The 14,953-nt window shown below is 35.5% G+C and overlaps 1 protein-coding gene across 1 annotated transcript in view; it reads right to left on the bottom strand.

Annotated features, from left to right (window-relative positions):
* The window catches only part of LOC146165548 (contactin-1-like), a 60,827-nt gene that overhangs the window by 35,806 nt on the left and 10,068 nt on the right, over positions 1-14,953 (bottom strand). The window lies entirely within an intron of this gene.

The following is a 14,953-nucleotide window of genomic DNA, read 5'->3' as shown; positions in this document are numbered from 1 at the left end:
GCTTGGATAGATCCAGAATCTTTTAACTAAAAAATATTCACTTTATTACATATATATCCCATTAATCCTCTAAAATATAAAAGTGTCAGGAAGAATCAACAATATATAATGGTGACAAACAACAACATCACAAACACAGCATAAAAAGAGACACAAAGTGGGGTTTAAGAATTTGCAATACTACAATATTATTTGCGGAAACACATTGACCTACAATCTATCATTTTTACAAATTAAAATTGCATTATAATGATGATTTGGCACACCACAACTTAATAATATACAAACTGGCGGGTAGGATTTAGCCTTTGATCTGTAAATTATTGTTTTTAGAAATCAAATCTTTCACTGAGCAGAAAGTAACGTTTGATGAACTCCAGGTTGATCCCTTACCCTTTTTTATGTGAATATTAGACCGAAAAGTTTTTGAAATGTGACAGGCTGGTCAATATGTTTAAATGATCAAAATTAAATGATAAATGAGTTCTTAAAATTAAAGACCCACTTGTTTTTAGTTTGCCAATATCTGAAATTTTGGTCAAAATATTTCTTACACGGCTTTATCTGAACAAAAGTAAACCAGAACAAAAAAAAAATCTATTTTTGTAAATCAAACCTTTCACCGAGCATAAAGTGACGTTTGTTAAACTCCAGGTTGCATCAGCTTTGCAAGTTGCATTCACAGCTTCACTGCTGTGGTTTGCAGCTAAAAGAGTGTGAGTCTCTGAAAACACTATTTGCTGGCGGTGGTTCCACACCAGTAAGACCTGGACTCCCACAATCTACACAAACAGCGGATAATAAGGAATGCTTCACCTTGCATAAGTGAAGTTTAAATTGATCTAATTAACTGAATGAAACATAAGTGTACATCAAATTGTCTTGATGAGGATGATGTTGATTTACTTGACCCATTTTGACATTTATTAACAAGTTTATCAAAGTTTGGAATATTCTTAAAAACAGAAATTATCAAAATGGTGCAAATAAATAATCCAAGGCCTTTGATATTTTTGTTGCGTAAATTAATCTTTTTATTTTAAAATCAGTTACTATATATTTTAATTGTTTTATTCACAACTAAACTTTGTCACAATAATTGTCAACGCAGAAACATGCAACATAAAACAAAACCTCTACCTTGCACAGAGACAACGTAGTTAGATCGACGCACGATGTTCCAGACGCAATATCTTCAAGTTTAACGATTTCAGTTGTCAGTGGAGAAGTTGCACTGATGGAAAGTGAAACCCAATTTCCACTTATCCAACAACTCGCACTAAACTTTGACTGGTTGTCACTTGAGGGTGCCCCACATTCATCGGCACGAATTGCGATGATTAAATAACCAGAATTGAAGTAAATCACCCAACCCACAACTTTATTGGTGGCTGTATCTTGAAAGGAGCCACTATAAAGACGCCCCACATAGTTTGTAGCCCAAGTGTGGCCATTTCCACTTGTTTGTCTCACAAGGTTTGTTGTTGTAATGCAAGCACCTGTAAAAACAAAAATAATCAACAACATTTCAGGATTTTGTTAAATTTATAACCAGAACAGAGAAACAAAGAGTTCCAGTGTAGTCTATAAATGTGGCTACAAAATTTAACTAAAATTTTATGAATATTGGAAGAACTATATTAAAATGGCTCATGGTGCTACACAGCTCACAATTACAGCCAGCAGGAGTTTGGGAAATAAAATCCGCAATTGTTTTTGACATAAAAAAGGCTATAAGTTAAACAGATATTGAATTTCTTTACTTGTTTTCCCTGTTTTATATTGAATAGTTAAAAAAACACATTTCTCTTGTTTTACACTAATAGGTCACCAAACTAGCATAACATTTGTAATTGCAAATTGACAGAAAAATGGTTGCAAAGCGGGGGCATAAAAATTTTTGTTGTAAATTGTTTCTAAAATTAAACCATATAAGAGTTTTTTTAGTTAGCCAAGGAAATAAGTAAAAGTTTTTCAAACATTTTTATCAAGCATTACTATTAAATAAGTATTTTTTAATGCATTCCTCTTTACAACTGATACGTAGACAATAAACGTTCGGTTATTTGTTGAGCTATTTAATTAAAATAGTTCGATTCCTACAAGCTTTATTTACATTTGATAATTCGTTTAATAAAAACAAAACAAATTGAAATTGTCACCTTTGGGTTTCCCCTAAGGGTAATTTCCCTAGTTTAAGTCCCCCAATTAAAGAACAGTAATGACTTAAAATTGAGCAACCGCTTTTATTTTTATTGGGATTTTTATTCCATAATAAGTTTTGTCTTTTCTTAAGATATGTTTTGTCCTGTAAGTGTACGGTATATTCAAGAAAGCTTGATAAACGTGTACACTTAAATTAAACCTATTAGATAACGCTTACAAGCCGGTAGGTAGCAGTAAAAACTTACTGTTCACTGGTCTAAAGTTGTATCCAAGAACCAAACATACCGTTAACACTTCAAACAAAAATAAAAAAGCCCAACTGTAAAGAACCTTCCATTAGTTTATTACGACAATTTACGTTCGCACAATAAGTTATGGTGTTGTCCCACCGGACCCATACTAACCTTTTTACGACAGCCTTCCAAAGGACACGATTATTTATCCAAGAACGGTCGCAGTAGGTTTTATTGAATATTTTGAAAGATCGCAGTCGCAAACATAACGGAAATAAACCTTTTACTGACCGCTACATGCTCTTTTCACACAGTTGTGGATGTTTAATATGTCACGCAAAGCTACATTAAAAATTTATCACTCTATACTTTTATGAAGCGCTTGTTAAATAAATATAAAAATGTCACGAATGGTAATTTTATAAATTGAAGTGTAATACGCTGTAGTTTCATATTTTTTACAGCCCAAACAACTCTCAAAAATTAAAACTTTTAATAAAATGCGATACAAGCGATCCCGGGCAAAGATGGACTCGAGCCTTGCAAGTTGCAAACGAAATACATCAGACACAACTTGAACTACGCATTCTTACGAAAAAGCACATAAGGTTTACTATACCAAAGAGTTTTTATATACAATAAAATAATAAAAGAATAAAAACTTTTTAACTATGTTGTCTATAGGATGACGTCACGTTATGAAGGCATTTTTTAAGATGAAAAAAGTGTAGTTCTGCTTCAGTATTATGGCGTAGATGACAAATTAGCCTACTGTCCCTTATTTGTGCTTTGAAACGTTGATAGGCTACATTTGGATTTGGCGAAACATCAACTTAACACAAGTTTTTTCGGGGCGAGTTCGAAACTCAATCAAGCAGAAGAGGTATTTTATTTTTTTTAACCCAAAGCATATTTCCATGTGTTAACTACCAACGCTGCCAGCAATCCATCGTTATTTAAAATCTGACTAAACCAAACACGAAAGCACCAAACACATCGATAAATTTACGTGACTGTTTGGTAATTGTAAGTCATAAGCTCACACAAAATTGCCTCCACGGCAATTTACAATGACGTAACTACGGTTTTCTGCAAATATAGCGCTTGTTCTTTGTCATAACAATCCATTTCCATTGCTATCAGCAGTAATCGGCCCAAATCCACCGGCTTCTCTGTAACGATCACATTTCACGTTTTCCCATTTTTAATTACAATTATATTTAATTATTAACGTCATGGGTTTCCTCTGATAGAATTTCGGAATATTTACAAACCTGATCGTAGAGATGCGCTGCAATTTATCTTACTTTGTTTATTGCCAAGGATAAATTGTCCTAATATCTTCCAACTGTTTGTAATCCTCAGTTCCGATTAACCTGCAACATCATTCCTGGTTAGGGGAATTCCATGTCAAACTACTCACTGTCCATTTATAAAAATGAATTTGGCAAGTGACCTCGAGCACGCGGGGGCGCTGTGGAGCACTAAAGGGCGAGTCTTGGCTTTTCAGCTCAGTCGGTCGCTGGCTTTAGGCGCCTCATGTAAATACATTCGTAATCAATCATGCGACTCGATCAGTGCTTCTTGAACTAGGACATGGGGGTAGAGGTAGAAAGAGGTTTAACCGCTAGAGTTCAGACTAACTATTGTGTGTAGGATTGAAGTGGGTTTGAGAAGACTCGACCTTAAATCAAAAAGGACACATTGCATTTACATATCTTTTTGTTTCTAAATTTGATCACTAATTTGTATCTAAACTTCCTGTTAAAAACATCGCTTGCTTATTTTCATTACATTAATAAAAAAAGGCTAATACATACTAATATCCACGACATAATAATATCTAAATGTTTTTAATATACCTAACCCCACCAGACGAAGTCCTCAATTTATCGCAATAAGGCTTAATTACTATAATAACCAATAAAACTGCATGGAGAGGGTATGGGACGATCGGGGGTTATGGGCAAAGGCCGTTTTGGTGTCGACGTTTGAACGTTTGGCCGGCGCAGTTGTGTACTATTTGTCCTTGTTTGGGGTTATTGGATGTTAATGTTAGGGGTTAGAAATTGGGTTGGGGGTAAATTTGTTAGGGGGTTAGTCATGTGCTTAGGGGTGTAGTTTGGGGTCAGGTAAAAGGTTGTATTTTAACCATTTAAGTTTTATTTCAAAGGCTTTAGGACTTAATACTGCGTTAGTAGTATGTTTGTCTTATTTCTAACCGTGTTTTGTTCCGACGTTGATGTTATTATTATTTCAGCTTATGGCTGGATGCGGTTTAATAATCACTAAGTAAAAATAAATCAGTAAAAATGTACTACAGCACAATAATAACATTTGACACAGCAAAACATAAAACGTTGCTCAGCAACAGTGACTCGTCACAATCGTGGGGAGTGACGTCACGCGATTACCTGGCAGAAACGAAAGAAGCGACCAGCGCAGTTTTGGCGTTATTAAAGGAAAGGCGAGATGGCAATAAGGCAAAGCAAAGCGTTGCATAAAAAACGATAATGATATTTGCCGCCAATAATTGACAACAGCAACAGCAAGGACCTGGATACAAAATGGAGAAATTAAAACTTTCGTTAGCGACTAGCGACCACTTTCGTTATTTTTGTAGAATAAACTACTTAATATAATTAAAAAACAACACTAGCATGATTTTTTAATCAATATATTTATGGTTGAATTTTCTATAAATAAATGATTAGGAAATATGAAAATTTAAAGCCCATCTTTAGCCTAAAATTGCAGTCTCAGAATGTTTTCCAACACTTCTACCAATTTTTTTTAAATATTTCTTATGAACCAAGATTTATATCGCGTTATGTTTAGGTTTCCACGTATATTTTCCTCCAAAACTACACATTTTCTATGTTTCCACAGTTTTTGCCAGCAACAGCCACTTTGCAGTTTTACATTCTAAAAGTTTGTCAACAGCAGGCAACGTTTTTAAACAGCGAAGAATTCGGATTGTGTTGATTAGTTTCCCGCTTGCCCGCAACGTAATTGTAGAGGTCAGAGGCGTGCTCACACACACAAACTCAAACGCGCAGTAAGAGTATTACTTTTTCAGCAAGGCTTGCAGACAACCGCGCAGGGTTGCCAGTTAAGATTTTTTAAAGCCAAATTTGAAAATTTAGGCTTTATTTGAACCTGTTTGGATTTTATTTTTTCAAAAAAAAATCCAAATGAAATTTGGCTTTTTTAGGCTTTTTTTGTTTTGTTCAAAAGTGTTACGAGTGTTATGTTAAGAAGATATCAAACTAACGTAAAAAGAGGTAAAATTTGCGGTCTGTTACCGCCACATCGTACAGAGAGAACAAAAGTTGAACACAATGGTTAATGGTGTAGCAAGGCATTCTACATCAATTTGCATATTCCCGCGATCGTGAATCCGCCATTGTGCCCTTTTTACCTTTCTCAGCTACGGTACGTAATAATATTAAGTGTATTTCTTCCTTCTCTCTCTTGTGTATCGCAGACTAATTAAAATATGAACAAATAAAAATAAGTTAGCTGCGCTAAGAGGTGCGGCCCTTAGGTGCTAATAAGCCGGTCTGATAATTCAAATAATGTTGGGTCGATTTTAGCAATCTCTGATAGAAATCCAATATAAGGAGTTTCAGGGAGATTATAATAGTCCCCCTTAACATAAAGAATCACCCTAACCCAGAATGAAACCATTCGAATTAAGAGACTGATGATGCCGTGATTGGCGAAATATATTTCTCTTTTATAAACTAGAACCTATAGTGACTAATTTTGACTGAGACAAGAAAGTCTATACTGTTTTTAACCCAGTGTTCTGAGCCTTTTATGGCTAGCGGCACCCCTCAGAAAAATAAATAGATTGCCGCACAGGATTTTTCCGAAGGTAAATCACTAGAATGTCACAACAAACATCAACCCTGCACAACGTAGGAAGCTATAGGCCTACTTGGATTTATTATTTTATATTACCCAAAAAGTAAGAGTTGAGCACAAATCAGATTCTTACAGATTCTCAAATATCTCTCGGAAACCTTAAGCAGTAGAAGTAGAAGGGTTTGTGGAATGGGGGTGGCTAATTGCTACATTGGTCTTCCTTTACCGTTTATTTTTTGCCATTTTATTGTATATTTTAAAGAAAATTACTTTCTTAAATACCCTTTGCTTCAAAAATAAAAATCAGCCTAACATCTGTGGGGCAACACATCACTGTTCATCTTCCGTTAAAAAATAAAACAAATACGTTTTCTTCCATGGTTCCATAAAGATATGTTTTTTCCAAAATAGATTCGTTTTTGTTTCTGACAGCATAGGCGTAGCCAGTTACCACAGGCGCCTTGCCTACAAGTATTGTACTCATAATAATTTGTTTTGTAGCATTTATGATCACTGAGCAGTGACAGTGTCACAACAGTCGGTCACAGGCATGCCACACCTTCAATTTTTGCACTGTTACGTCATAAACGATGTGGTTATTATTACGTTTGCTATAGTTGCTAATATAGGTATACTACTACTCATTTTTTCTCTGTCATTTTGTTTTTGTTCTGTTCTATTTTCACGTTCACGTTATACCAACGTTGTTGTTTACTTGCCTAGTGAGCCTACGCATCAACAGCCCGACATAACAATGGTTTAGAATTGACTTTGTTTCCTCAATTGCTATGTTTGCCGTTCATTTACTAAATAAGGTTGATAAGTAAGCTGTGCTGTACCTTGCTAAGTCACTAATTGTTGGAATTTCCGTTTAGCGTAACTTAGACAAATAAGCATACTGTAAAAGTGAATGTAAATTGGGTAGACCTACGTCGCAAAAATAATACGTAAGTTTAATTTACTTTGATTTACTCGCAGTATGGTAAGTTTAATTTACTTACAATTACAACCCTTTTTGTGAGACTTAGCCTGCAGCTCAGCCGTTCTGAGTTCTACAGCTCTTTAAATGTTTTTTTAATATATTTGCGTTAAAACTCAGTTAGTTGCTGCTCGAAACGGTTTGCTAGCATTTTATTTGTGATTGATACGATAGTTAATACAATGGCAATGGTTAAACAATAAAGTATACATTTATTTGCTAAGTTAATTCTTACTAGTTCACGTCCATTTTTGGCCCCTCCCCCAAATTTTTCGGCTGGCTACGCCACTGCCTGCCAGTGTTATTTTTAATAAAGACTATTTCTGGGCTTGCAAAAAAATGGTAAAATACGGTTGAGAGAACTTACCCAATAAAAGATATGTTGGTTTCGTCAAATGCTTAGAATTAAAAACAATAAAAACACTAATTTAATTACTGAAGCGGCATTGTGAGTTTATTTATTAAACAGACAGTTAAATAATTAAACCAGTGGTTCCCAACCTTTTTGTCCTGTCTAATTCCCCCCTACAAATTTAGTTTTCCAAAATATATTTTTAAATTTACCGGTAACTCTTTTAAAAATTTATCTAAATGAAATTAAATTAATCTAAATCACATGATATCACACAAACCAAACGACGTCACAATCAGCTCAATTAAGTGACCTAGACTTGCACAATATTTCGTAAACAACTGCAAAGCTCTGTATAATTTTCTTTTTTTTTAATTTCTTCGTACATCTACTTTTTGTATTGCTGTCCTTATTCGAATATACGAGAACCTAATTTTCTTACGTCCTATTTGGCAAATTCAGCAATAACACATAGCACAGACAGCCATTAAGAGGTTTATATTGACGCAAATTCCACTGGACTATAAACAATAGCCATAAGTAAATGGCTCTCATTTCATTTTGTGTTTAAAACTTTAAATCGGCCACTTTTACATTAAACTCATTGTTTTTTACTTTAATTTAAAGTTTAACTTTGATTCCAGTGTCCCAAGACCTATGATTTTTCAACAGAGTTTAATTTCCTGGCATTTTGGAGTGTGATGAAAATCATGTTTAATTGTTCCTTACACGAGTATTGAAGACGGCCCTTGAACGGGCATTTAAAGCGTTTGCCTATACGAAAACTTTCTGCAATTTATTTTGATGTTTTTCTCGTTTTTAATGGCTGAGAAAGTGTTAAGAGAAAATACCACACCAGTTTAAATAGCAGTTTATTGAAATAAAGATAGATTTCTACAAAACTGGCACTTTTTGATTTGCTATAATACATTTAAAGCAAAGAGAAGTGAACTTTTCGTATTTGGGGTTAAAAAAGAAAAATATACATTAACGCATGAACTTATTTGGATGTTAAATTTGGTTCATAGCAATATCTACACCATCATCATTTCTGTGAGAGACAAAAGTTTTACATTTTTTAAAACGAACACAACATCTTTCTATTAATGTGGAGTAAAGCAAGGGTTCATTGCACTGTTAATGGGAAGCAAAATACCAGCACTAACAATGTACGCATCAGTAGATAACTCAACACCAGAAAGAGCCAAGTAAGCAAGCACACACATTGGAATCCAACAACAGAAGTCAGTGATAAGCAAGCGGGAAATACGTTTTTGCAATTGGTGTCAGAACCTCTGTTTCTTGCATGAGCCATTTTGTTACTTTTCATGTAAATAATTATGTAAGCCACCAGCATGAAAATAAAGAGCAAAAAATTAAGTGTTATAAGAAACACAGAATATTGCCAAGAAGCCGTATTTGTAGAGGCGAACAGTCTGGGCATACAAACACTAGTTTCACCATAATAACCGAATATTCCTTTAATTGGTTGATTCGGGAAGGTTTTAGCAATAAGTAGGGTGACGTCATGCCAAGAAAGTGACGTCATGTTATAAGGCTTTATATTATTGGCCAACAGCTCTATGCCTTGCTTCTTAACTTGGTTAGTTTTAAAAAATCTGTTTGGAAACCAAACATGAGAAACAAAATATCCTGAACTGTAATCAAATGAAGGCAGAACTGCAAACATAAATGAAAGCAACCATATACATGCACATGAAAAGTAAATCCATTTTAACTTCAATATTCTGGCTATGTATGGTTTACAAACCACAACTAATCTAAAAGCAGTCATGACAGCCATAGTACCCGAAGAGGCCATGGTAGCTACAACACACATCACCCCAAGAATGGAACAAGAACTACTACTACGCCAAAGTGCATCAAACGAGCAATAATCGCCTGAAAACTGTAAACCTTTTATACTTATTGCAAGTAGATAAATCCCGATTAAAAAGTCAGCACATGATAAACTTAGTAAAAATACGTAGTTGCTTTTTGCAAATTTATCGTCGTTATTTTGAGTTAAAACGTATTTTAGGGTTATGACAAAAACACCAAAATTACCAAAAGCAGCTAGGAAACCCATTAACCAGAAGAAGGCTCTGTAAACGGGGTTACCTATCATTTCTTTTTGATCTGAGAAAGTGGGACTTCGCTTACTTTTGGGCGGGCATTCGTCACTTCCGTCCGAACATTGAGGAAATCCATCTTCAACCAATTTAATGTCGACCGACAGGGGTTTTCCATTGCGACAGTAAAACCTCGTTTCGCTGCATCGCGTCGTATCCTCGTCGGATCCGTCGTCGCAGTCTATTATTCCATCACAGAGGTTGTTGACATCGATGCTGGTTAGTTCTCCGTTGGCGCAATCGTGACGCTTGGGACATAAACCGCGTTCGTTACATATTTCGTCTTTTATACCCTTGCACACCCTTGTTACTTTGGCTCTTTTGATGATGCAAGCATTATCGCAGAACTTTGGTTTTGGCTCACAACTCTGACATTCATCTGACATGTCCCAGCATTCAGGTCTGCCATCGCATTTTGAGGCGTTTATGGGTGATATAGCCTTGCTGTGGTGGGGCCGGCATGACGTGTGATTTGTATTTTGACCTTGTCCGCAATATCTAGTATTGATTTCTTCCAGGCAAGTGTATCCTGGATTGCAGAGCACACTGTCCATATCCACACAATCAGTTTCGTTGTAGCAATGCATTTGCGTGGGAGGGCATTCACCTCTTTCGTGGCCCACGACTGCTTGACAAACTGTTTGATTTTCACAAAGACATTCATCGGAAAGGTCGTAACAGTCTGGAACCCCGTTGCAAACTTGCTGCCAAGAAATAACCAGTCGTTTGTCCAAGCACAAGAAGCAAACGAATTCGCCATTAACGAAGCAAAGATCCGACTTATCTGCGCATTGAGGTTCATCGTCGTAGATGTTTATTTGCGGTAAAGCGCAGACTCCCTTTCTACTTCCTATTCCTGAACATTTAAACCCCAGTCCGGTACAAATTTCGTCATCGTTGCACTGCTTACGTATGCCACTGTCACAATATTTGTGGGAAGAAATGAAGTTACCGTTACTGCATCGTGACAAACTTGTGTGGGTTCCCTCCTCACAAACCCACTGTCCATTCCCACAAACCCTGTCTCTCCGCCCTTCACACGGCCCCATAAGTTGGCGGCAAGTCGTGTTTTTGTGGGTGGCCTGGACATCGTCTTTGTCTTTTTCATTCGTACAATGCGTCACCTTAACCCACTTTTTTTTAACCTGCACACGCCGATCATCGCAAGGCTCCTTTCGTCCGACGCACTGGATTCTACCGTCAGCCACTTGTTGCTGGCAAGCACTACAATACCATTCGTCGCTACCGTCCAAGCAACCTGCTGCTTTATTGCATATGGTCACTTCTCGAACGCACTGAAGCCCGTCATTGCACCACACTGCTCCACTTTGACATTTAGAGATACTGCTTTTGTTCCCACCGCTGCACTCCAAACTCCCACCAAGGCACTTTGACGACACTTTTGTGTAATTTGCGTCTGTGCCAATGCACAGCGCAAGAAATGCCAAAGCAAAAATGACTTTGAATAACATCTCAAAACACCTATTTTTTCTATGCTGAAAGGACTAATAATTTTACGGTTTAAAAAAACTAAAATCACATCCCTGCCTTAAGTTATTTATTTGGCTTTGATGAAGATATTTTGACGGTGCTTTACATGCCATATAAACTGCTACTCTTTTGAGTTATGCAATCTGTTTGTGATCGACAAAAGTGCAAAAATATTTTTCTAAGAACTCTTACTGGCGTTTGGCCTCCAGTTAAATAAAATACGCAACCTCACTGCCCTACAGAAGAACTTCGTATTCGATGTTCGGCTTGGTGCTGTTGCTATTTTCCGACCAAGATTTGCATAAAGGAAATTGCAAATTGGATTTGCCCTTGTGCTGTATTGTAGTTTCAGTACAGTGGTGTGGCAATTGGATAGGTGTTGCAACATAGCTTCTCAATCTATACAGGGTACAGGAATGTTTAAAATTTAAATAATAACACCATAGGCCTTAAGTTTGTTTAATGTATAATGACAATTAGACTTGGTCCTTTTTTGTGTTGTCAACAATGAATGAAATTATAGCATGTTTTGTGGTGGGTACATTACAAATATGTTGAACTATTACTCCTTAAGTTCCGCTCGCCCTGAAAATAAAATATGCAAAGTATAACAAGAAACAAATTGATGCGCCATACGGTTGGAACAGCGATTGGTCAAATGGACCTTCCAGTCATCTACACGGTAAGATCCTTTACAGAAATAAATGGAGCATATCAAACAGAAAAAAGGGCGGAACTTAATGCGGAACAAATTGTACGATATTTGTTTGCGTGTTTGGGTGAACTTACTTTTAGAATTAAGTACAATACCATGTTCCGGCTATTTTCACATTTCCAGCAAAATGTAGCAAAACAAAGTTTATGGACTACATATATTTTTCTGATAATAATTATTCAACTAAAATATTTCTAGTTTTAACGAAATATTCCATAAAGCAGAAATAAACTTTTAAGTTAGAGTTCTGCTGAAGGTAAAATATGGAAGAAAAAAAGCGTTTTACGATTAGTTTCAGATCTTTGCCTCGTTTTGTCCTCTTCCGTGTGATTCACATTCGGGTTTGTCGAAACGTTTCATTGCTTAATGCCTCACTTTGCTAGTATAGTTTGACAGTCACTTGCTTACAAACGTGGCGTCATCATGTTTTTAAATAAATTAGGTCCATGCGGTTAAATAGGTTAAGAAACACTGCTAAACTTTAAAATTTAAACAAAAATATAACATCTATGTTACTAATCTGAATAAGAATTTGATTTGACCAGTTTAAATATAGCTTTTTAGAAGATATTTATTGAGATACAAACGTTTAGACAATTGTAAAGAAAGCATAGATTTGCCATTGCAGTTTCAGAGTTTTTCTTCGAACTAAACAGTGTATTTTGCGTAGACTAGTTGGCGTCTTGTTATTTTTTGCAAAAAAAAGGATCTATGCAAAATCCCTCCTACAACTCACCATTTTTAAGCCTAATTCAATAAGTTTGACATGTACGGATCTTCTATATATATTCGAGGTCCCGATGTACACTATTTGATGTATAAGCTAGTATTTTGATAGTGAGGTATCTCTATACCTGGTTAGGTTGATGATTTTTTCTTTTTGATAACTTTTCTCTATTTTTATAAACTGTTATTTCCAATCTTGCTTAAGCCCAATAGTGCGTCAACAGTGTTGCTTGATATAAGATCATTTAGGCTTTACCCATCTTAAACAAGTTTTGTGTGTTCCTATCGGTCTATCTATGTAAAGCTTTTTTACTGTTCGTTTGTACAACAAAATGTTATTTAAGTACAGGAACAGCTTAATGCACAATAATTTATTTCGCGCAACATGGTAGCAATCACGAATATGGACTCATTTCGCACTCAGTATTTGTGGAATTGGTAAGTAAATTAAAGCACAAAGGGCTGATTTAAGTAGGGGAAAACCGGGACCTATGATCAGGCCGGACCGATGAGCCACCCCAATAAATTTAATATTTTAACACTTTAGCGCCTCCAACCTAGTTAGCTCTTTCAAGCATGTTATAATGGCTTCCTAACAACGAAATCAGCAGGATTGATCGTATGTCGTAAAATTTAGGTAGAAAAATACATTTTGTCAGGTTGAAACTACATTTTTGGGGTTTACTATTTTTGTTTTATGTGTTTCGAAGAGTTATTATTACAATTATCCTTACTTAGCATACAAATTAGGGACAGTACTCTGTCAGATTAGCCAGTATTTTACAAACTTGAAAGTTTTTAAACGTTTTTTTTTGTTAAACCAGTCAACATTAGTGGTGAGGGACTGGTGAGGGACCGATGAGACAATAAAAACAGGGACCTTTGAGCCACTGGTCTTTTGGTAACTGCGGCCAATGTAACACATATTATTAATATTTACAGTTGAAATAACATAATACAAGATGTCTGGTAAAAAAATATTGCAGAAATACTATGTGGCACCTTTGTAGCAGGTTTTATGAAGCTTGCTGTCAAAGATGCTAATAATAAATTATAATCAATAAGATTGTAAGCAGAAGCTCACTCTGTTGACCAAAGAACCCTGTCAATATATGTTAAAGACACAAGCCTCAAGGGATAACACCAAGTTGCTTTTAAAATGTCACAATACAGGTAAGAAAATGTAAATACAACAATAAGGACTTTTAATTTTTTTTTATTGAAAGGACTTATAAAGTTTATTATTGAAATGGAATTTATGTTTAAAATGGCTATTGTGGAATAAATTTAGCTGTTTAGTTTGTTTATTGGTCTAATCATTGAGTTTTTACCCATTACTTTCTTTTTGAGCTGTTGAGTTTTGTCAAATAACTTTTTAATCCATTTTACAGGCATTTACAAACATTGATGGAATCTCTTGCAAATAACAACTATTTGCACCATAAGATGTTTCTAAATGTATAATTGCTTGGATTTGTTGGATTTCAAGAGCCTGATATTTAGTTTGCTGTTTCAAGCCTAAAAATGCCCCCTCTTTAGATGAAAAGGATGTGTTTAAAGGCTTTTTTATCCACTACTATGCCTGTTAGAACCTCAAGTCTGATTCAAAAAAGATTGCAGCAAAAACGTAAAGCAAAGGATAATAACAGTTTCTTCAACTGTAGAAATTAATAGTTATGTTGTTGTGTATAAGTATAAAGATAATAAGCATTATTATGCAGGTGATTTGTTATGATAAAGATGGTGATTTTAAAGTATATTTTTAGGTAAGGACAATAAAAGCGATTTGTTAAGTCCTCAATGATATTCTGTGCAACTTTCTGAGTACCAATGCTGCTTCCAAATGAAAACTTGTATTGTTATTTGAAATGTTGTTTTTCGTCTATTAAATATACCATTTTAAAGCAATGTGCTGTTTGACTTGGTTTTTGAAGAAGAATTAACCTTTAAATAGCGTGTCTCAAGGTTCCCTTCGTGGTTCAACGGACCCGACTATGAGGGTCCCTTGAGCCATTTTAAAGATCCCGACGTTTCAGTTTCTCAATTAAAAGGTTTGAATGTAAACCATTTAAAATTTCAACACAATCAACCTAAAGCTCTAAAGCACCATTTGTCGAATTATTAGCCATAACGGCCCGCGTTCGAAACGCAAAAGTTACGGGCGAAAGTTCAAAAAGTGGCTCACAGGTCCCGGTTTTCCCCTACACAACACGAAACGAATGGAAAAAAGGAAAATGTTGATTGTTGAACCACAACCTCTTAGGTACTTAAGCTAGTGCTTAAAGAATG

Source organism: Ascidiella aspersa, chromosome 2 (assembly GCF_963924565.1).
Source record: "Ascidiella aspersa chromosome 2, kaAscAspe10.2, whole genome shotgun sequence".
Classification (NCBI taxonomy): Eukaryota; Metazoa; Chordata; class Ascidiacea; order Phlebobranchia; family Ascidiidae; genus Ascidiella; species Ascidiella aspersa.
Note: the sequence above shows the minus strand (reverse complement) of the source record. Positions and strands in the feature narration are given on the sequence as shown.